At 55.3% G+C, this 21,401-nt stretch overlaps 1 long non-coding RNA gene across 4 annotated transcripts; it reads left to right on the top strand.

Annotated features, from left to right (window-relative positions):
- Positions 1-3,599: 3,599 nt before the first annotated feature.
- LOC123589409 lies at positions 3,600-20,116 on the top strand. 4 transcript variants are annotated; one of them, XR_006708316.1, is made up of 4 exons: positions 3,600-3,889; positions 15,206-15,613; positions 18,089-18,170; positions 19,599-20,116. It is a non-coding gene; the product is annotated as an uncharacterized LOC123589409 (long non-coding RNA). The 4 variants fall into 4 exon arrangements; XR_006708313.1 differs by lacking the exon at positions 15,206-15,613; XR_006708314.1 differs by lacking the exon at positions 3,600-3,889 and having other exon boundaries at positions 5,402-15,613.
- Positions 20,117-21,401: the final 1,285 nt, after the last annotated feature.

Raw genomic sequence — 21,401 nt, 5'->3', positions numbered from 1 at the left:
CAGAGCTGAACTGGATTTCAGCCTGGCCACCAGCTTGAGTCCCAGACAGCTGAGCCAGAACAGGCAAGAGCAGGCCTCAAAAGGATTGGGGGACATCTTTTAGGGGGCTTTTAAAGTCCAAGGTAAAGGCAGGGCCCTGGTTGCCTTTGGGGGGTCTTGCCCCCAGGCCCTGCTGGTCCCAACACAGCGTGCATTTTCTTTCTGCACCCAGCTCCGAGGGCCTGGACCGGGGGTGATGTGTGAGCTTCCAGAATCCTGTGGCCCCGTGCACAGACGTGGGTGGGGGTCAGCCCCTCCAGGCCCCTGAGCCTGTGCCGCTGTGGCACCAGGAAGCTATTTCCACTCCCCAGCGGTCCGGCCTTTGCACAGGCCATACCTGCTGCCCAGACTCCACGCCCACACCCCCCACCCCGCCCCCAGCTCTTTCCTCTTTCCTCCAATAGCCCCTCCTCCAGGTAATAATCCCACGCACAACCAACCATCTCGCAGACTCACTCAGAGGCCCTTCTTTGGTCAAAGGTTGCTAAAATTCTGGGCGAAACCCCATTCTCAGTGTGGAGCTACCTATGAACTTGGCAAGTGGGTTCCCTGCCCCTAAGAATGAATGCAAAAACAGAGGAAATCTGTTTTGGATTTCCAAAACCTCGTTCTGACGCTGTGGGGAGGTGAGAGCAAAGAGAAGGGGGAAACGCAAGAACACCGCCTCCCTGGAAACATCTTTAGGTGAAGGAACAGAGCAACGTCCGCGGCGCCTCAGATGGACCGTCTCCCGAGCCCGCAGGTATTGCCTTCAGAAGCCGGGGACTCTCAGCTTTGGGCGAGAGACCGTGATGAACTGGAGCGCGCAGCGCCATCCGGAAATGCTTGTATAAATGTCACAGAACCAATTTGCAGCAGAGGAAATACTCAGTAAAAGTCTGAAAATATGTGAACGGGGCCAACTTTTGCGGCATTTCTGATGATTATTTTTTCCACTTGTTAGGAGGTTTTTGTGACGGATTTTCTGTTAGTGGTACTTCACCCTGCAACTTTTAAACACAAAATAAATGAAAAGAAGAAACTTAGAAGAAGAAATGAAAAAAAAAAAAAGAAAGCCAAATACCCCTACCAGGGTATTTGTCTCACTGAATCCCTGTGAAAGTCCTAGAAGACAGGTTCTATAACTCCCACTTGACAGGGGCACCTGGGCGGCTCAGTCAGTTAAGCATCTGACTCTGGATTTCCGCTCAGGTCACGATCTCACAGTTCGTGAGTTCGAGCCCCTTGTCAGGCTCCGTGCTGGCAATGTGGAGCCTGCGTGGGAGTCTCTCTCTGCCCCTCCCCAGCTTGTGTTTTCTCTCTCTCTCTCTAAGTAAATAAACTTTAAAAAATAATAATAACTCCCACTTTGCAGATGAGGAAGCTGAGGCCCAGGCAGAGTCACCTAGCTGATGAGAAGCACCAGCAGGGAGAGTCCAGCCTCTCCCGTGTCCTTCCCCATGGCAGTATCCAGTCATGGAGACCACACGCCAGTGGGACCGGGGGGGGGGGGTCCCAGTGGACACCCCCAGCCCAGCTTTGGTCTCTCATGGTGTCCTGACCCAAGGTAGCTGGGCTCCAGAGCTCGTGTCCGGGACCACAGGGGTCAGCATGGTAACTGGCTGCTGACCCAGGCCTCTCCCGGAGACGATGCCTTCGTTGGGGTCAGGGACCCGTCCTGTTGGCCACAGCGGCTCCAGTGTCAGCTCTGGGCCTGGCACAAAGAGGGCAAGCAAGCTTTAGACCAAGGAACAACTGACCTCAAAGCCTCAGTGTTTTCCTCTGGAAAATGGGAAGAGCTCAGTAAGTTAGTATATGTCACATGCTTGGCACACAGTAGGGCCTCAGGAGGAAATGGGGACTGATGATTATCAGTGATCAGCCCTTTGCCTTAAGAGGCATTTGACCTATCCTCTTCTGTCACATTCCCCTCCAAGTTGCTATGAGAAATACTATCCCCTAGGGGTCCCTCGGCCCAGAGTAAACCCAGAGAACCCCTACGCCAACACACACACACACACACACACACACACACAGCCTGTCTGGCCTCTTCTTGAGCACTGTCCTCCAGGCTTCTGGAATTAGAGCCCAGTGAGGGAGAAGGGACTTCAGTCACAAACCAGTGGGTCAAAGGCCTGTGCAGTGGCTGCAAATGAGGACCCCCTCCTCCCTGCAAAGTGGGGGCAGGAGATAGGGGTGCACCTGGGAGAGAAGGAATAGAGGATTCTGCCTGGCTCACTCCCTCTGGTTGGGGTCCCTGGGACCCCCTTGATGGCATAAGGAGGGCCCACTGGGTTGGGTGATATATTTTCTGAGTGTGACACATGTCGGCCAACAGAGGACAGCAAATACATTTTTTATGATCCTGGGAGGCTCTCGATCCCGTCAGAGTTACTCGAAAAGAGGCTGGGCAGTGGAAGGGGACAAGTCATGTCTCAGTTATTTGGACCCTGTCTGGGCGAGAGGGGACACTTGCATGATGATCAGGGGGTTCCTGGGCAAGGGCTGCAGGTGGGGAAGATTTCAGGAGGGGCTGAGCTGTAGGGGAGGGTCCCCCTTAAGGCTGGAGCCTTATGTAGCTTATGGAGTGGGGTGTCACCCCAGGGGCCAGATCTTTGCCGGGTGGAGAGGGGGACCCTCAATGCCCCACCTCCAATTTCCAGAACATCTCCCAGAGCCGGTGGCCAGCGGCTGTGAAAACAGCAACAGAGTGCATTGGAACAGGGAGGGCGGAAAACACAACTTTATTTTTTGGCCTGAAAGTGGGTTGGTATTTGGGGAGTTCTTGGGAACAGAGCTTGTCTGTCCAGTTTCAAACCTGGGGCTTCCAAGGGACTCCGGTCATCCCCAGGCAGGTTCGGGGCCACCAAGAGGTGGCCACCAGGGCTGGGAACCAGTCTGGACGCTGCTCCTGCTTGTACAGTTTGCGCATGGGGGGTGGGGGGGGGGGGATGAAGAAAATTGGGAGGACCGGCTAAAAGCGCCTGCTGGCGCTGTCACTGAGTGTTCCCAAAAGAGGCTAGCAGATCTGGGGGCGAGTCTGAATCTCAAGTAGATGTGTCCCCATTCAGGCACCCTGCACCCCAGCTGAGGGATCCCTGGAGCGCATGTGGAGGACGCCTGCCCGCCCCCAGGAGGGAGGCCCAGCCCAGGCTCCCTCCTCCGGCCCACGGGGTGTTGGAAGTGGGGATCTCCCCCTCCCCCGAGCCTCCCCCCCCCCCCCAGTTTGGAGAACCCCAGGCTCTGCCCCCACAGGTCGAGGTTGACGTCGCCGCCGCATTTCTAGGAATGCCCCTATCCGCTGACTATATTTGGAGAGGGTTTCTAGGAAGGCACCCCCCCACCACCACCCCGGCCCCCGCCCCAGCCCCCACCCGGGCAGGCGGGCGCGCGCCGCTTCCAGGCTCTGGCCCTCTCTCCCGGGCCGGGGAGGAGCCGCCCCGCCTGGGCCGCCGCCGCCTCCCCAGCGCCGCCAACCCCGGGCCGGCCCAGCCCCCGCCCCGGGCCGGCCATAGGGCGTGGGGGGGGGGAGCGGGGGAGGGGGGGCCGGGCCGGGGGGGGGGGCGGGGGCGCGGCTTTGTGGCGGCAGCGGACCGTGGAGGCCGGGTGCAGCCCCGTCGGCTCCGCGCTCTCGGCAGAAAAGGATTTTCTACGCCCCCCGCCCATCACTTGGATCTTGTCTGGGGAGGGGTGGGATCTTTTTCTGGAAGTCTCCCCCCCCACCCCCCGCGGTGAAGGATTTGAGGCTGGGCTCCAATCGAGGCGGAGGCTGCAGGGCCCGCGGGCGCCCCCCGCCCCGCGCACGCCTCCCGGGAGCCCAGGAAGGCGCAGCCCCGGGGGGCCCCCTGCGCCCCCGGAGGAGGTAGCGGCGGTGAGTCTACCCTCTTGCCTGCACGGCACCCTCCCCCGCGCCAGGGCAGGGGCCGCGGCAGGTGGGTGCCCAGGCCCCCGGGCCGGAGGGGTGCGGGGCGGCCGCCTGGCGGTGGGAGGGGGGGGTGCGGAGGGGGGACGCGAGCGGGGAGGTGGTGGCGGGGGCAGCGCCGGGCTCTCCGGGGACCCGGCGCTAGACGCTCGTCTGGGCTGCGATCCGCCGCCGCTGCCGCCCCCCGAGGCGGCGGAGCCGGGCCACCTCCCCCAGCCCCCTCCCCGGCTCCCGAGAGGGGCGTGTTAGGAGAGAAGGTGGGATGGGGCGAGGCAGCCCCCCGCTCCCCCGATGCCGGGGCTGGGAAATTAATGGGCGTTTGGAGAGGCGGCCACCCCGCCCCCACCCCGGAAAGCCCGTGCGGGAAACTGACTCGCTGCGTGACCCCGATATCAATGCCGCGCGGAGAGCAGGCCGCCCGCCCGCCGGTCCGCGCCCGCCGCGCCCTGCCACTCCACGTGCGCCCCGGGCCGCGCCGGCTCGGGCCGGGCCCTGGGGACCAACGGAGAAGCAGGGAGGACAGTCCCCAGAGAGTTACCACCTCCCCGAAGTAAAGTTGGCGGCTCCCCCCTTCCTTCCGAGGAGCAGGCGGCCATAGCACGTTGGCTTAGCTTCTGATGGGCAGGCGCGGGGGGCGGGGGGGGAGGGTTAGGGGAAAACTAGGTTCCGGGGTGCAGATCCGGGTGCCAGGGCCCGAGACCACACCGTGTTGCTCTGGCAAAAGTTAGGGGGGAAAAAAAGGCATTTTGATTTGGGGATGGGGGGGAGTGGCCTTTCTGCTTTCTCTCGCTTCCAATCCCCACCGTGGGGAGCGTTGGAATGTGCCGCTCAGATCCTCTGAGGACACATCCATATTTATAATTTATTTTTAGGAGAAGTTGTGAAAAAGGAGGGGGGTGCAAGTGGGGAGAAAAGGTGGGGGGGTGGCCTTGTCAGAACCCGGAGGCTAATTGAGCTATTAAGGTGGAAATAATTTCCCCCAATCCGGGCAAGCAGCAAATTTGACTTTAATGAAGGACAATTAGGAGCATAAATAACTAAACTTTAGCTGGATATGGGGGGTGGGGTGGGGACCGTATGCGGCACCAGGGGCACTTGCGCTTGGCTGAGGGACATTTTGGACGCCCAGCGTCTTTCCTGGGAAGCTTTCAGGCCTTACAGTGGGGCTGGGAAGCAGAAGAAGGAGAAGATACCCCCAAGGGGCAGGCAGATACCCTCCCCCATCCCTCCCACCACGGTGCTGGCTTTTCCATGAGATCAACTGTCATCCCTGCAGGAAAACCCAGGATTCCTTTAATTATCCAGGATTCTCCAAAATCCTGCCCCAGAGGCAGCCTGCCCCAGTGCTGTGAGCTGTGGAGGGGAACACATTTCTTTGGAACCGTTTCGGAGGCTGTGGTCCCAGAATCGGGGTTTTGAGGGCGAGATGAGTTTATGTTTTATCCAACTGGCCCACAAAGTCCCGCTTTTGGGGTCATTCTAAACATCGAGGGATTCGGGCCCAGCAGCCGGTGGAGAGAGCCAGCCAAGAGCTAACACCTCCAAGCTGCACGTCTAAAAGCTGATTGGAGAAAAGGGGGGAGGTTTGCTACTTTTGGTAAAAGTGAAAGGCTGTACGGTGGGGGTGGGTTGAATATTCTGTGTGTGCCTGTGTGTGTTCTCAGTTTGTTGAACCTGCTATGTTTTTAAGGGCCTCTTGCCTTGCGAGGCCAGAGAGATAAGGGAATTGTACAGTTGTTGTTTTTTTCCCCCCTGTGGTTTAGCGAGATGTCGTAGGATTTGAAGGGACTGAGTGGCATACCCGTCATGTCAAAGTGTTTGTTTGACACCCCAGAATCACACTGGGAATGGTAATTGCATTAGATTTGTCTTCAAATTTGTCAAAGGAGCAACCTTCTGCTTGCTGCCACCGGCAGTCACAGGATTTCTTTGCCACCTCGCTCTAAGCCATTTTATAAGAAACTCAGGACACTGGGTTCCCAGGAGCTCTGCAAGGCGGGGGAGGTGGGGGCACCCATACCCTTCCCAGAACGCTGACCTTATTACGTCGTATTAATTTACACACACAGCCCTGCCCTCCAGCCGTGACCTATACAGACACCCACATACCTTAAGTTTATTTACTTGCAAACCTGGGTTTCAATCAGGTGTCCACCGCACAGAATAGCCAAGTGAGCTGTTCCTAAAGAACTTTGGAATACAAGGTTCTTGCTAGAGGATTCTGTGTTTAATAGACACGACACATGTACACACAGATGACATTTGCGCTGCTGGGGGCCTTGGCAAAAACTGTCCTTTACTCCCCGGGCTCTTTCTCTTTGTTATGGGACACGATGAAACAGCACAAAATCCAGGAGCCCAGAATTGCAGCGTGGCTCAATGATGGGCAGTTGTCACGTTGTGACATAAATTGTGTTTGTGCTTTGCTGAATTGTCACCGCCCTGGCCGCACCAGAGAGCTGTCAGATCCTATTTGCTTTGCTAAATAAGGATCTCTCGCCAAATTAGCCTTTAATGATACTTCCACAAATAGGGTGTTTTACGTGAATTAACGAGGCCGGAATCGGGAACGTGGCCCCAAGATACTGAGCCATAGAACCGGGCGGGGAAGCCGTATGTTAACATTGCTGGATTGCGAAGTGCGGGGAGCCAGGCGGAGTTGCGAGCTGCGTGTGGAGCTGGTCGGCTGTCAGGCGAGCACTTGCGAGAGAGAGCACAGCCCTTGCTTCCACGAAGCCCTCTGAAACCGAGCCTGTAACGCTGAATACATTTAGCGAACTCTGCCCCCTCACCCCCCCACCCCCCCACCGAGTCTGGAAACAGGCAAAGTAGTATGGTGGAGAGATTATAAATCAGGACTTTGCAGTGAGAGGTCCTCAGTGATTCGGCAGAGAATCACAGCTTCTTTTCATATTCCCACCACCCTCCCCTCTCCCTGCCCTCCCTGCAGCAATAAGAAAAAAAAGAAGGAACGTGTAACCACTGAATATGCTGAATGCATTTTGGCTTTTCTCCTTTGGCCCGTCTGTGTGAAATTTCATGAAGCGGCTGCTATCCCCCCCCCCCCCCACCAAGAAGTGTGGGTTTAGAAGGAAAAAAAAAATAGCAACTTTGAAATTAGTTCTTCGCAATATACAAGCAGAGCCCATCTCCTAGGGACAAAAAGTTTTCGAAGGGGGTGGAAATGTATAGCCAGCTAGGGGTGAGGAAGAGGGGGTAGTGTGACGAATATTTCCTTAAGAATGAAACGCGTTTGTGATGCCAACCAGTGAAAAGTGGGGAAGTCCCTGTGAGGGACCACTCCCTCTATTTCTCCCTTCCCAGTACCCCAGTACCGCTCCCCAAAAACGCACGCATGCACGCACGCACACACACACACACACACACTTTATATTAAGAACAGAAAGAAGAATCTTGCCAGCTTAAAGGTATGGCTTTCTAGAAGTGGATCGGTGCGCCCTCTTTTCATTGGGATCGGAGAATAAATACAGCTCTTAGGGGCATGAGGATAAAAATGAGCCTGATGAAAGTTGAGGCAAACTCAGGTCCTTAGACTCGTTTGTCAGCCCCGAGGTGCCTACGCCAACAAAAGAAAATGGTGTTGATCAGAATTCATGTAAGCCGGAATTTTCTCTCTTGCCCGGCATCGGGATGATGTAAAAGGCTTCTTTGCGGCTTGTGCATGGAACGGGGTGCAAAGAAACCCTGAAACACGACGCAAACGTGAGCTAAACAACCAGAGACTCTTCGGGCCCCGTAGCCGCGCGGGCTTTTACAAGCAAAAGGGTGGATGTGGTGGAGAGTTTGGAAGGACTGAACTTTGGAGGCCCTCCCGTCACCCTGAGCACCCCCTGGGGCTCTCTTCAGAGCAGCCTTACCTCGCATCTTCAGTTACAGGGGGCACGTCAGTGTTTACAGAACCCTCAGGTTTCTCATTTTACATCATCTTCCTTTTATAACACATCTGCATTTAAGGAACCACAAGGCCAGTTGGTGTCCCTGAATGGCCACTCCACTCCACAAAAGGGAGACAGACCTACAAAACGTGTACGTTGCTGTCACAAGAAAGCCACAGGGAAGAAAGCCACGGGAAGAGGGGGGCGGGGGGGAGGGGGACAAACTGAGCCTTGTCTCCGGGATCTGGCCTCCGCAGGGAAGGGAGTCGGCGTCTACCTTGAGTCTTCAGCCAGCCGGGCAGCGCGGTGTTCCCAGAGGCGTATGGAAAACTAGGCTCTCTTGTTGGAATCGTGCGTGAGATCAGTGCTCGGGCCTGTTGGCATCTCTGCCCAAGACAGCGTGGACCGCTGCCAGCCCAGGCCTGAACGTGGCCCTAGAGGCACCGCTGGAGCCCACACGAGCCCCAAGACAGGTGTCCGGGGGTCTCTGCTCCCGGGACCCAGCCGGCAGCATTTCTTGGCTACAGGAGGGGTGTGTGGCTCCTGAGGGACTCCCCAGAGACTCTCAGGGCTCACCGGCCGTTACCACGTGGTCCGTGCTGAGGGCAGTACCTCACTTTGCTAAGCACGGCCTCCCAGATGCTCAAAGGGAAACAGAGGAGGCCGCCCTATGGGCTTGGGGCAAATCCGCCTGGGCAAGAGGGGAGAGAGCGGACGTGAGTCTAGAAGGTTCAGGGGCAGAGCTGTGCTTCTGCAGGCCAGCAGGAAGTCTTCTCCACTTTCCACTTGGGATGGGCCCGGGGGGCACGGCGTGGGGCCAGCAGCCCAGAGAGAACTGGGTGGGCATCCCCAGGGAGAACGCGCCAAAAGGAAGCCCGCTCAGGCAAGGTGCACCCAGCCCTGAGTCACCAGTCCCACGGGACTCCCATTTGGCCCCAGCAACCGGACTCCAGGCCACCAGAAGGCCTCGTGGGCTCCTGATTGTCTCTTAGGATGGCATTGAAAGGTCCAGACCAGGCACTTGTAGGCCAGGCCATATTTAGCCTCAGGTTCACCCAGAGAATATTTTAGGTGCTGCTTGAAAGAAGAGATCCGGCCGGGTTGCCAGCTGTCACATGGCGAGTGTAGAATCGCGCCCTTGCAGGCCTGGCCCAGACGGCTGGGTGCTCACCAGCACAGATGGCCCAGGGTCCCCGCCAGGGCTCCGGGGCCACGTGGCAGGTGCCAAGGAGACAGCGAGCGCCCAGGGAGCCGGTTCTGTGTCAGGAAGGCTTTGCGTCCCGTTTTCGTTCCGATGGTGATAAGGTGGCCTCCATTGACAGAGCTCCCAGAGGCTGTTTTCAGCCCCTCTCTTGTCTCGATGGCCCAGTGTGATATGCCAGCCTGCCGTGAGAGCAGCCTTCTCCTCCTTGGGTGTCAGCCACTGTGGAGAGCTTAACCCTTTCAGGGTTAACCCTTTCAGCCAGGCGTGCTGGCTGGCATGGGGGGGGGGGCGCGGCCCACCTGCAGAGACCTTGAAGGCCACAGGCCCCAGGGGGCCACAGGCCTCAATCACTAGCGGCCAGACCTGAGAGGTGGCATCCCGGATCTTAGCAGGCATTCTCCCCGCCTTGTGCCCCATCAGTGATGGCCAGCAGGCTCCCCTCCCCAAGCCTTCAACCTGCAGTTGGTTGGAAACAGCTGCTCCCTTCCCGCATGTTTCCTCGCAGGTTCCCAAGTTGACCACCTTTCCCACAGTCCCCGCGAGGAGGTGTTGACGGATCCGTGGTTTCCTTAGATCAGTAACGAGAGTGGGGAGTAATCAACCATTCGGGGTCTTGGAGGGACGTCACGGGCGAGTCCTGGGAGTCACCTGGTGTCAGGGGACGAGCCTCATGACCCGCGCTGGGATTCCAGATCTTGGTTTTCCGGGCACAGAGGAGGCGCGTCGGTCTTGAAGCCGCCGCACACACACACATTTAGCCAATTACCAGCCAATAATCGTCAGCCTTTGGGGGAGCCTGGGTGGAGCCGCCGCATACCGTGAAAGCTTTGGCTTGTTTAAAATTTGCTCTAACTTTGTACGTTTCTTCCTTTTTAGTTTTGGCTCTTGGTGCTCCGGGAGCCACCACTTCCTGCCCAGCTGGTTCGTTACCGCAGGGAAAATGAGGGACTTTTGGGGGCAGATGTGTTTCTATTCCACTATCATAATGCCCCTAAAAATCCTTATTGCTCTTGCAGTATTCCTCGGGGCCCCTGGGCCGGCTGGGAAGACGGCAGCTCTGAGTTCCTCCAGCACCCAAAGGAGGAGAGAAAGATGCCCCCCCCCACCCCGCCAACCCTCCCCAGACACCTCCTTCTCCACTCACAGCGCTCAGAACTGGTCACTGCCACGAGCAAGAAAAAGGCGCCACGCACAGACATTGGTTGCTAAACATGCTTTTTGTCTCCACGGGCAGAGGGCTGGAAGTCAGACCCGGGAAACAGGGCAGCCGTGGGGACTGTCAGCCTTGGCCTTTGCTCTGGGGGTTCCTGTCGGGGAGGTGGGGAAAGTGGAAAAGAAACAGGCATTACCTGTTTGACCAGGCGAATGAGGCGAAAATTTCACGTTCAGCCTGGCCCTGGGCCTCTGGGATCTTCACCTTGGCACGGGGCCCTGGCCGGTCCTGGCTTTCTCCCCAGCTCCCCCAGACACATCACTTTCCCACTCTCTGCCTCGGTTTCCCCATCTGCCAAGGGAGGGCAACACCCCAGGATCTGGCCTCAAGGCCAGTGGGTTGTACCCAGTGCTATGCGCTCAAGTGCAGTACAAGCCCCGAAGGTGCTTTGAAAATGGGGGAGTTGAGGCATTAACCATGGAAGGTGTTAGTACTAATATTTACTGAACACACGCCTTATATGCTGAGACGACCCAGACATGGAGGAGAGACCACAGCCCAACAGTGAGCACAGGTTTTTGGAATCAGCCTGCCTGCACTTTGTGACCCCCGCTGTGTCCCCCCCCCCCCCACCCAGGCAAATGACTCAACCTCTCCGCGCTGCCATTTCCTCCCACGTGAAACCCACCCCTCGGAATAGCGATCTCCCGAGTCTGATGCACAGACCTACTCAATAATTTTAAGCGGCACCCGGCTAAGGACGTACGTTTCTCTCATAGGTATTTCTTTGTACAGCTCATTTCTATTTACAGCAAGCAGTTGGTTTGCAATTTGGGGCACGGGGAGAAGGGCCCTTTGTGGTACACGGGTGACTGAGCCTGGGGCAGAAATCAAGATGTAGCGGGGTGGGTTCCCAATTCAAATCTGGGGAGGGGTCCGCCTGTGACAGCCTGGATGTCACATGTCTTCCCTTCTCGGGGGTGGCCGACCCCTTCCCTGCTCGCCAACACAGAGACCTCCGCCCCTACACCCACGCAGAGCTCTGATGTGTCTCTCATCTTGGGATCGTGACGACCCATGACCTCACCAGGGAACCTGTCGGCCTCAGTTTCTCGGCGACATGGGGACAATAATGAACCCTCTGTCCCAGATCGAGGAGTTCACAGGGCTCCATGGGGCAGCTATGATGGTTCACCGACAGCCCCATGAGACAGGCAGGGGCCACAGCAGTGCCTTCAGCCTGGAGGGACACTCCTTCGACAGGCCACCCCATGCCAGGCCTGGGCGCCAGCTCCCTGCCTCCCCCCCGCACCCCGGGCTGGTGGCTTTACAGGGAAACAGCGGGCGCTCGGCCCCAGCCGGCAGGGGTGGACTCTGGTTTCACTTTCTGCTGTGTCATGGGGTGGGGGGTGGCATCGGGGCCCAGCTGGCCAGCTGGGGCAGGCACCGAGAGCCTGGCGGCCAGCTGCCGGCCCAGCTGCCAGAGCACAGCCCACGCCCCTGCCCTGCAGGCTGCCAGGATGGGGGCTGGGCCCGCAGGCACCCCTTCTGTGCCTCTCTCCCGCTCAGGGGGGAGACCCCCAGGTGAGAAAAGCCAGGAGTGCCTTTAGCTAGGGACCTCCCCCAAACAAGTTCTTGAGCCACTCAGTCTGGAGGTTCTGAGAACTGCAGCCGCTCATTCTGGATCAGAGCGCCCCGGCTGGACACCGGCTTCCTGCCTCCTGTCACTGGGCACGTGTCTATTGAGGGCCTACTGTGTGCTAAGCACTGTGCCGGGTCCCAGAGGCACAGCCGGGAGCCAGACAGCCCCTGTCCCCATGGGGCTCCCAGCTGAGTTGGGAGGCACAGGTGGGAGAATAAGCAAAGAAATTATCCCATATCGGGGGGTGGGGGGGGGGGGAACGTGTCGCACCGTGTGCGTGGTGTCAGCATCTGAGAGAAGGGGCATGCATACACGCGTGTGTGCTCCGATGTGTGTGTCAGTAATGTGCGGGCTCCTGGGACACAAAAGCAAGATTAGGACCCGAGCCGAAGCCAGAAAATTGACTGCCTGAGCCACCCAGGTGCCCCTGATCCAAACCTATTTAAATGACACCTTCCAGGAAAGCAGGTCGTGGGTGGTGCGGGGCCAGCCCTGACGGCCCCTGAAGGGGGTGCGGATGTGCTTCTGGTTGCTCCCCTCCCCGTCCCAAACCTGTGTGCCAACGCTCTGTAGCAGAGCGCCTTCAACAGCTTCTGGCGGGGAGCTCAGCCTCGGCACAAATATTTAGAGACATGCGGGGGGCCTGGGTTCCTGAGCATCTGTTACTGGGGAAGACGCAGAGTTCAGTTGAAAAAAATACTCAGGTTCCAGTTCTGGGCAGGTTCAAGTCCCAGCTGGGGACCAGGGGGCACCGTTTCCTGGATTGTTAAATGAGAAGGTTTGGATGTGTGGATTAAAGGTCCTTTTTTCCTCTGTTATTACAGGTCTTTTATACCCTCAAAGCTCAAATTATAAATATTACTAAGAAGCAAGGAATCATCTCAAAAGGCTTTTTAAAATGTTTTTTTTTTAATATTTATTTATTTTTGAGAGAGAGAGCGAGCAAGCGAGCAGGGGAGGGTCAGAGAGGGAGACACAGAATCCAAAGCAGGCTCTGGGCTCCGAGCTGTCAGCACAGAGCCCGACGCCGGGTTCAAACTCACCAACCGTGAGATCAAGACCTGAGCCCAAGTCCGACGCTTAACCGACAGAGCCATCCAGGCGCATCTCAAAAGCCTTTAAGATATTTATGACAATGATAAACATATGTTTTCGCCAACTGTTTTCACAGGCATTATCTCCATTGCTGCAGATAACCCTGTAAAGGAGGAGTCAGCAGCTTCCTTTTCTAAATAACATAACCACCCATGTATATGGGCTTTATATATACGAGGCACTTTACACATATGAAATCATTTTAGTTGCCCAAGCAACATGAAAAGGAGGCACAACTGTCCGCAGCTTGCCGATGAGGAAATGCTTAGAGGAAATGACTTGTCCAAGGTCACACACCCAGCAGGTGATGAGCTGGGGTTCAAGCCTGGCTCTCCCATCCCCGGGACCCGCAAACTTTGTCTGTAAACGGCCAGACACTAAATATTTTCAGCTTTGCAGGCCTCGTGGTCTGTGTCCCAGCTACTCCACTCAGCCATTAGGACAAAAAAAACAGACACGGACGATACAGAACAGACATGCCTGGGTGTTCCAATAAAACTTTATTTACAAAAACAGACATGAGCTGAATTTGGTCCACAGGCTGCGATCGGCCCGTGTCTGTTTCAGACTCGAAACCTGCCTTCGGGTTCGGCCCTGGCAACATTTCTTTCCCACCCTCTCTCCCTACCTGTGCTGCTACTAAGAGTTACGTTTTTGGTCAGAGACCCCTGGCTCTGGAGAGACTGAGTCGGCCTCTCGTTTCTTGAGGGAATCACAAAGCTCTTGGAATTTACAACTGCTAGGAATTATTAGTGACTGCCATAACAGAACACGGGGGGGGGGGGTGGGGGGAGGCTTTTAAAATTGTGATTTTAATAGCTGTGACTGGGGAACTTTTGAAGAGGAAAGTGTTAGAGTTTTAGAAAGACACCTCAGCGGGGCACTGTGGCTGTGGAAGGAACTTCTCCTCAAGAGAAGATCGTTTTCTGAAGTCTGTACGACTGGGAAATAGAATGAAAAACATCGTAAGGCACGAGAAGGTGACTGAAAGGAAGACGGCCACTTGTGCGTGCGCAGGGAGAGGGTGCAGGAGAGAGAGAGTTCCTTCTTATCACCCAAAAATTTAGCATCTGCCACCACCACCCCCCACCCCGCCGCCCCACCCCCGGCATCCTGAGCAATCACTCATGTACTTTCTTCTCTGTCGATGCGCCTGTTCTGGACATTTCCTATCAATCACACGTGGCGTGACGCTTTGCGACTGGCTTCTTTCGTTTAGCATCGCGCTCTCAAGGTCCGTCCACGTGGCCTTTTTGTGGCCCAGTGCTGTCCACGTTTTATTCACCCACCTGCCAGCTGACGGGCATCTGGATCGTTCATACGTTTTGGCTGTCAGGGATAACAGAGCTTTCCACACGTGCGTGGGTGTGCCCTGTCACGGTCACTCCTCTTCCGCGTTCTACCTACAGGTGGCATTTTCCGGGTTATGTGGAAGATGCGTGGTTAGCCTTTTAAGGAGTATATACTCAAAGGAGGGAAAATGCTGTAAGGAGCACCCCGGGCCCACCATCCAGGGCCACCGAGTACCAACCTTCGCCAGTTCTGAGTCATCTGCCTCCCGTCCTGCCCCCCACACCCCCGCCCCGGGACTCTCTGAAGAGTTCCAAAGCCAATTCAAGCGCCGACTTGAGGTTGCTCCCTTGGCTGAGAGGTCGGCGCTTGTCTTTTGTCCCAGACCAACAGAGCCTCCTACACCCACATCCTTGTGTGGACGGAAGTGGGGAGAATGGGCGAACTGGGGCACGGTCCCGAGTGGGTCGACGTGGGGTGGAAAGGAAACAGCTCCTGAGAAAAGCAGGGCTGGCTACATAGTTGGCACGGGGGAAATGTGGAGCCCTTGGTTCACAAAGTATTAAGGAGTTCAAGATGACAACATCGGAGCATTAAAGCAAACATAGGCCTTGTGCAACCGTCCGTGTCACGTCCCCAGGAGGCCAGCGAAAAGGGTGCCCAGGCAGAACGAGTTCATCAGACACAGGAAGTTAGAGCCTTGGTGCCTAGGAGAGACCTAAGCACCCCTCACCTCCAAGGCTTGGGACGTTTCCAAGGAAAGTTGGGTCTCCCATGTGGGAGACAGTGGCACGTGGGACAGAGTTCAAGCCTATTCCATTGGAATCTCCAAAAATAAGAGGACCCAGTTGACTTGTGGGTTATAAGTACTTAAAAAAAAAGAATTCGCCATTGGCCTTAAAGCCTTCCTCCCTAAGAGCCTGCCGTGGTTTTATTTAAGCCACGCCATTTTGTCCTGGACCCTGAGTGTCCCCTGATCTCACAGCGGGTCACGGGGCTTCAGGCTGAAGAACAGAGGCCCCCTGGTTAGCAAACAGTCCAGCCCAGCGGCAGGACCCGGGATGCCCTTTCGAGGTAGGTAGCCATGGCGGCCACCGGCAACCAATCAGGGCGCCCCAAACCCTCTCAGCTCCAAAGAGCTCCACCGACCAAATGAACCGGATTTCCCGCGCTCGCGTCTCAACCCAGGAACGTATCAGCTTTACTCAAGACCGCGAGAGACCCGAAGCCCCCAAGTGTGTGTTTGGATGATGCCCAGCGAGGCCCTCATGCCACCAGGGCCCTGTCACGGAGGGCATACGACACGGCTGGGAAGGGGGCCCAGGGGACGAGAGAGGGACTCCTTGAGGAAAGAACAGATAAGGTCTTTGCACCTCCTCCGGCGGCATGCGCAGTAAGTGAACGTTCACCCACGCACTCCGTTCTCCACCTCCACCTTCACCTGGGGGTCAAGCAATGCCCCGCTCGACACAGGGGCGGACCTATAGGGGCAGGAGAGGCCATCGCAAACCAAAGGTGAAAAAAAAAAAATTTTTTTTTTTTTAAATTTGATCAGAGTAACCTAATGGCAGTAGCCAAAAAGAACTACGACAGGTCTGAGTAAATCCCGCAGGCAGCTTTGGGGCTGGGGGACAGAGGAGTGGATCTCCAAGCGTCTGACCCAGGATTGAGGCAATTCTCGGCAGAGTCAAGGTAGAAGCAGCACAGCCAGCAGATGTCTCCGGAGGGGTTGGGTGCCTCTGGGTTTTTGTTGTTGTTGTTATTTGTGGGTCCTGTGTTTCGTGGGGGTTTTTTGTTTGTTTGTTTTTTATTTTTTGTTTTTTGCAAGCACCTGCTCTCCGCCTTCTGCCAACAGACCGGACGCCATGTGCAAATATGGCCGAAGGTGGCCGTCACCCATCCTTCAGCTATAGTAATTGGGCCAAACACCGGCACGTGACCAAATATGGCCAATCACGGCCGCCCACTTCTGTGCCTGACCACAAGCGGTCCGCGTGGGGTCATGGGACCCTAGCAAGGCCAGACAAGGCTCGTCCTACCTGGACCTGGAGGGAAAGTTGCCTCATCCCCACTCTCTGGCGTCCAGAGATACCCGCGATCGCAGAGACTGAAGTTAATAAGCTGCAAGAGGGAGACATGAGCGAGGGGGTGGGGTGGGGAGGACGGAAAGAGTCCGGCGCTAATTTCTGACCCCAGAGCCTGACGGGTCCCGGATCCGGGAGCAGCTCAGCGTTGCCCTTTTTCCATCGCAGCTGCCAGAGTAGCGAATCCCCGATTGTACCTCAGATCAGATCCGGTGTTTGTGCGACCCAGAGCATCCCCACTCAGGACGTGGGGACTGTTCCCTTGGTGGATTGTGTGAAACCGACAGGGGTGGGTTATCCTCGGAACTCATTCTCCCCCCCCCCCCCCCCCCAGGTGTGCCTGCTGTACTTGAGAATACGACAACCCCCAGGCACGTCTCGAGGCACCGCCGCAACGCACCGTTAGTTTCCCACTGGATCAGAGCTACGTCCTTGGACTTGAAGTCACACCCTTTTCCTGCTTGCCTCGGTCTCCCCAACCTCGCCGCCAACACACACCCACTTCTCCTCCCCACCCTGCCCTGCTCTCCGCCATGGGCCGGGCAGGCAGCTTATCCTGGCCAAGCTCCGATGCCTGCCATGTTGTTTGCGGTGATCTGTTTAGGGCTGTCCCCTCCCCCCACCTCTTGAGCCTGGGGACCCTGGACATCTTTGGGCCCCCAGCTGCGGGCACACAGTAGGCAGGCAGCAAGCGTGGGAGGAAGGGAGGTGGGGAAGGAAACTTGAGGGGAGAAAGGGCAGTTCATTCCTATTTGTTGTGGTCCAACCACTGGGTCACTGGCGGGGTCAAGGTCTTGGGCTCCTTTCCTCTGCCGGATACTCTCCCTTCAGGCGGACACACAGCTCCTGCCCACATCGCCTTCAGGGCTCTACTCCAGTGTCACCTCCCCATGCCCCAGCCCCCTTCTGGACACTTGTCTTCCTCCCATGTTTTCTTGTTCTCCTTGGCCCCCTCCACCACCGCGGGTCTTTCTCTATGTTCCATTTATCTTACATACTATCCCTCCCACCTCAGGGATGTGTACCGGCTCCAGGAGGTCAGGCATCTTTGTTCTCCGCTCTCCCCTCAGCACCTAGACCCGGGCCTGTCACCAAGGACATGCTCAAGAAATACCCGTGCTGTGAATGAACGAATCTTTTGTGTTCCCCCCAAACACACAGGCCAGCCAGTCTTTCTTTCTTTTTCTTTCTTTCTTTCTTTCTTCCTTTCTTTCTTTCTTTCTTTCTTTCTTTCTTTCTTTTATGTATTTTGAGAGAGAGAGAGAGAAAGAAAGAGAGAACATGAACAGGGGAGGCAGAGAGAGAGAGAATCCCAAGCAGGCTCTACACGGCCAGCGCAGAGCCTGACGCAGGGCTCGAACCCATGAACCCTGAAAGCATGACCAGAGCCGAAATCAAGAGTCAGACACTTAACCTACTGAGCCACCCAGGCGCCCCCACACTTGTTTCTTAAAATACCTCTGTGCTTCCTTCATGCATTTTAGAGGCGTTAGAAAAGCAGGCGTGGTGTTAGTTCCCTAGGGCTGCCGTAACAAATGACCACAAGCCAAGAGGCTTACAATGACAGAAATGGAGTCTTTGACAGTCCTGGAGGCTAGGAGTCCAAAGTCTGGCAGGGTCACGTGCCCCCCCCCCCCCCCGGAGCTTCAGGGGAAAATCTGTACCTTGCCTCTCCCAGCTTCTGGTGGCTCCCATCGTCCTCGGCCAATGGCCCCATCATTCCAATCTCTGCCTCCGTCTTCATGCTTTCTAACTCTGTGTCTGTCTCCGCTTCTTTCTTTAAGGAGGCACATAGTACTCATCTGGATAATCCAGCATAAACTCATCTCCAGATCCTTGACTTAAACACCTCTTTTGCCACACAAGGTAATGTTCGTAGGTTCCGGTGACTGGGAGGGTAGACGTATCCGGTATCTCTCTGGGACCCACCATGCAGCCCACCACAGATTATTTGCATTAAGAAGCCGGAGAAGCAAGGATCCCCACCACTACTCCATTGGCCTGCCAGAAATGTAAGGAAAGAGTATTACCCTTTTATATTGTTCCTGAGTGTGGACATCATCTTATTTAGTTTTTTAATGCTCGCTTATTCTTGAGAGAGAGAAAGAGGGCAAGCAGCGGAGGGGCAGAGAGAGAGAGGGAGATGCAGAATCTGAAGCAGGCTCCACGCTCTGAGCCATCCACGCAGAACCCGACGTGGGGCTCGAACTCACAAACTGTGAGATCATGACCTGAGCGGAAGTCTGACGCTTAACTGACTGAGCCACCCAGGCGACCCTGGACATCGTTTTAAATACACTATGTTATGTCATTGCCCCAAATTGCAAAAATAATACCATGCTTGTGGCAAGAAAAATAGTACAGAAGAGAAAAATGTGGGAAATGAAGGACCCCCTTGGCCATTTCTCTTTAATTTCGCTTTCTGAAAAGTAGCCACTGTATGCAGTTTGCATAATCTCCATACATTTTCAAGGCATGTTCAGGTGCACTTTTTTTTTTTTTTTTTTTTTTTTTTTTTGCTCATAACGTCAAGAGAGCCGGGGGCGTTCCAATGTACCTTGAAGACGTGACAGCCCAGACCCACCCCATGCTTTCTAATGACTTCTAGCAGTGCACCATACGTCACCTGTCCCCTACCGGCCAGCATTTCACTTAACGGCAGGATTTCGCCATTATAACATACACTCTCTTTGGCACGGGTCTAAGTACACTCCTAGGATACATTCCTAGAAGCGGGATTTCTCAGTCCAGAGCATATGTGCATTTCTAATTCCGACAGCCGCTGTCCGGTGCCCATCCACAGCGCATGCGCGGGGTGCCTGTTTCTGCACCCTCACCCACCCCATCAAGGGCACAGTCCGTCAGGGGAAGCAAGTCCCAAGTGAGGTACGCGGGCTTCCCACGTGGCCCCGGGTGAGGTGGACGTGGCCCCTGAGCTTTCGGGGATGATAACCTGTTCAGAGTTCTCATCAGCTTGGGTTTTATAAACAAAGGCAGAGTCTGGGGAGGGGAGCCAGAACCGTGCAGGGAGAAGCGTTGTGCAGCTCAGTATTTATTTCTTTAGTGCAGTTAGAACTTAAATATGGTCAAAACATATTCTTCTTTTAATTTACACAAACAAATATGTTCCCTGGCTGACACCTCCGGTGCCAAGTTTCTAGGAGAAATGAAATTCTGCTGTGAGATTATAAACCAACCACTTGGGAGAAGATGGGAACAGAAAAGCCCCTGCAAGTTTGCTTTTCACGTCCAGAACTGGCTGCTGAGAGGTGTCTCTTTCTGTGTTCGCTGCAGATAAGCCCGCCAGTAATTTTAGCGAATGAGCCGTGGCACACATAAAGGCCAGAGGATGGAAACGCTCTGGGTTTTGATAAAAAAGCAGTTCTGGCTCGGCTCCCTCCTGCTAGTCGCGCAAAGACCTATCCGGAGAAGGGCTGATGAATTGAGGAACAAGAAACGAGGCCAACGTGAGTCTCCTTTCAAGCGCTGTGCTAATATGAAACCAAACAAGTTGAAATTGTTCCAAGAGGGGATTAAAGCAACATGTTATTTTGAGTGATTGCTTAATTTATTGAGCTGCGGCTAGATCTGTAATGAAATACAGCCCTTGCAACTGATAACGTCCTGCTGCAATTGAACTTCTACAATTAAGGAATATTTTCCAGGAGGTCCTGTGGAACCGCTTAGAACTTTTCGTCTCGGTGGCGGGGTGCTTCTGAGCGCTCACTTTCACGGCAAGTTTGTTTCGTTTTGTTTTTTTAAAGAGCGACAGGCCGATGTTAACAAGGAAAATAAACGGGCATTTTACTGAATGCCCTGTGTGCACCGTGAGCTTAATATACGTGATCTCTAGGGGCGCCTGGGTGGCTTAGTCGATTAAGCTTCTGACTCCTGATTTCGGCTGAGGTCATGATCTCATGTTTTGTGAAATTGAGCCCCGTGTCGGGCTCTGCACTGACAGTGTGGAGCCTGCTTGAGATTCTCCCTCCTCCTCTCTACCCCTCCCCTGCTCACTTGCGTGCGCGCGCGCTCTCTCAAAATAAATAAACTTTTTTTTTTTTTTTTTTTTTAAGTTTAAAAATCCACACATTCCCAGCCTGGGTTGCATCAGCAATTAGTTCAGTGTGGCTCACGGCTGCCACATTGGACAGCATCGATAGAGACCATTCTGAGTACTGCAAAAAGCTCTAGTGGTGGGTGTTCTTCCCAAGATTCCAAGGGCAGAAGCTGGGAGTGCCACGGTTCAGACCCAAGCTAATGATCTTCGAAGGCAACACTATTCCATCATTGCCCCCGACTTCCTCCTTCTCTTCCTTTGGCCAAGGAGGGTGAGCTAAAGCAGTGATTTGAATCTTGGCTGCACGTTAAGATTACCTGCACTAGGGGTGGCTAGGTGTTTGAGCGTCTGAATCTTGATTCTGGCTCAGGCCATGATTCCAGGGTCGTGAGATCAAGCCCCGTGTCGGGCTCCAAGCTGAGTGTGGATCGTGCTTGGGATTCTTCCTCTCTCTCTCTCTCTCTCTCTCTCTCTCTCTCTCTGCCCCTCCCCTGCTCTCTTTCTAAAAAATAAAAAAATATATTATTTTTTTAATTACCGGGACTGGTTTATGGATCAGAGGTTTCCAGCCCCAGGTATTCCGACTTAAATGTGACCGGGAGGGGTTTTTGTAAGTCTCCAAGCGATTCAAGTGTGCAGGCAGGACTGAAAGCAGCTAGGTGAGGGGATCCACACACAAGGGATGGTAGATGGAGCTGGTTCATCTCCCGTGAGAACGTGGCCCCTGGTGGACTTGGACGTGGGCTCCCCCGAACCACCTCTAAACACCCTCCTCAAAGAGCGCTCGGGTTCATGTCTGAGGGGAAAGATTTCAGCGTCCTGCTCAAGGGGAGACACAACAGAGATCTCTGCTTTTAGAAGCAGGCTCTGTCACTCTGTCATGAAAGAAATGAGTGGTGAATGCAAGATCAGAGAGACAGAGTAAAAATCCTGTAGCCCCAGATTCGAATTGGAAGTGTCGGTATGGGGGTGCCTGGGGGGCTTAGTCAGTTAAGCGTCTGACCCTTGGTTTCAGCTCAGGTCACGATCTCGTGGTTTTG

This window comes from Leopardus geoffroyi, chromosome E3 (assembly GCF_018350155.1).
Source record: "Leopardus geoffroyi isolate Oge1 chromosome E3, O.geoffroyi_Oge1_pat1.0, whole genome shotgun sequence".
Lineage (NCBI taxonomy): Eukaryota > Metazoa > Chordata > Mammalia > Carnivora > Felidae > Leopardus > Leopardus geoffroyi.
Note: the sequence above shows the minus strand (reverse complement) of the source record. Positions and strands in the feature narration are given on the sequence as shown.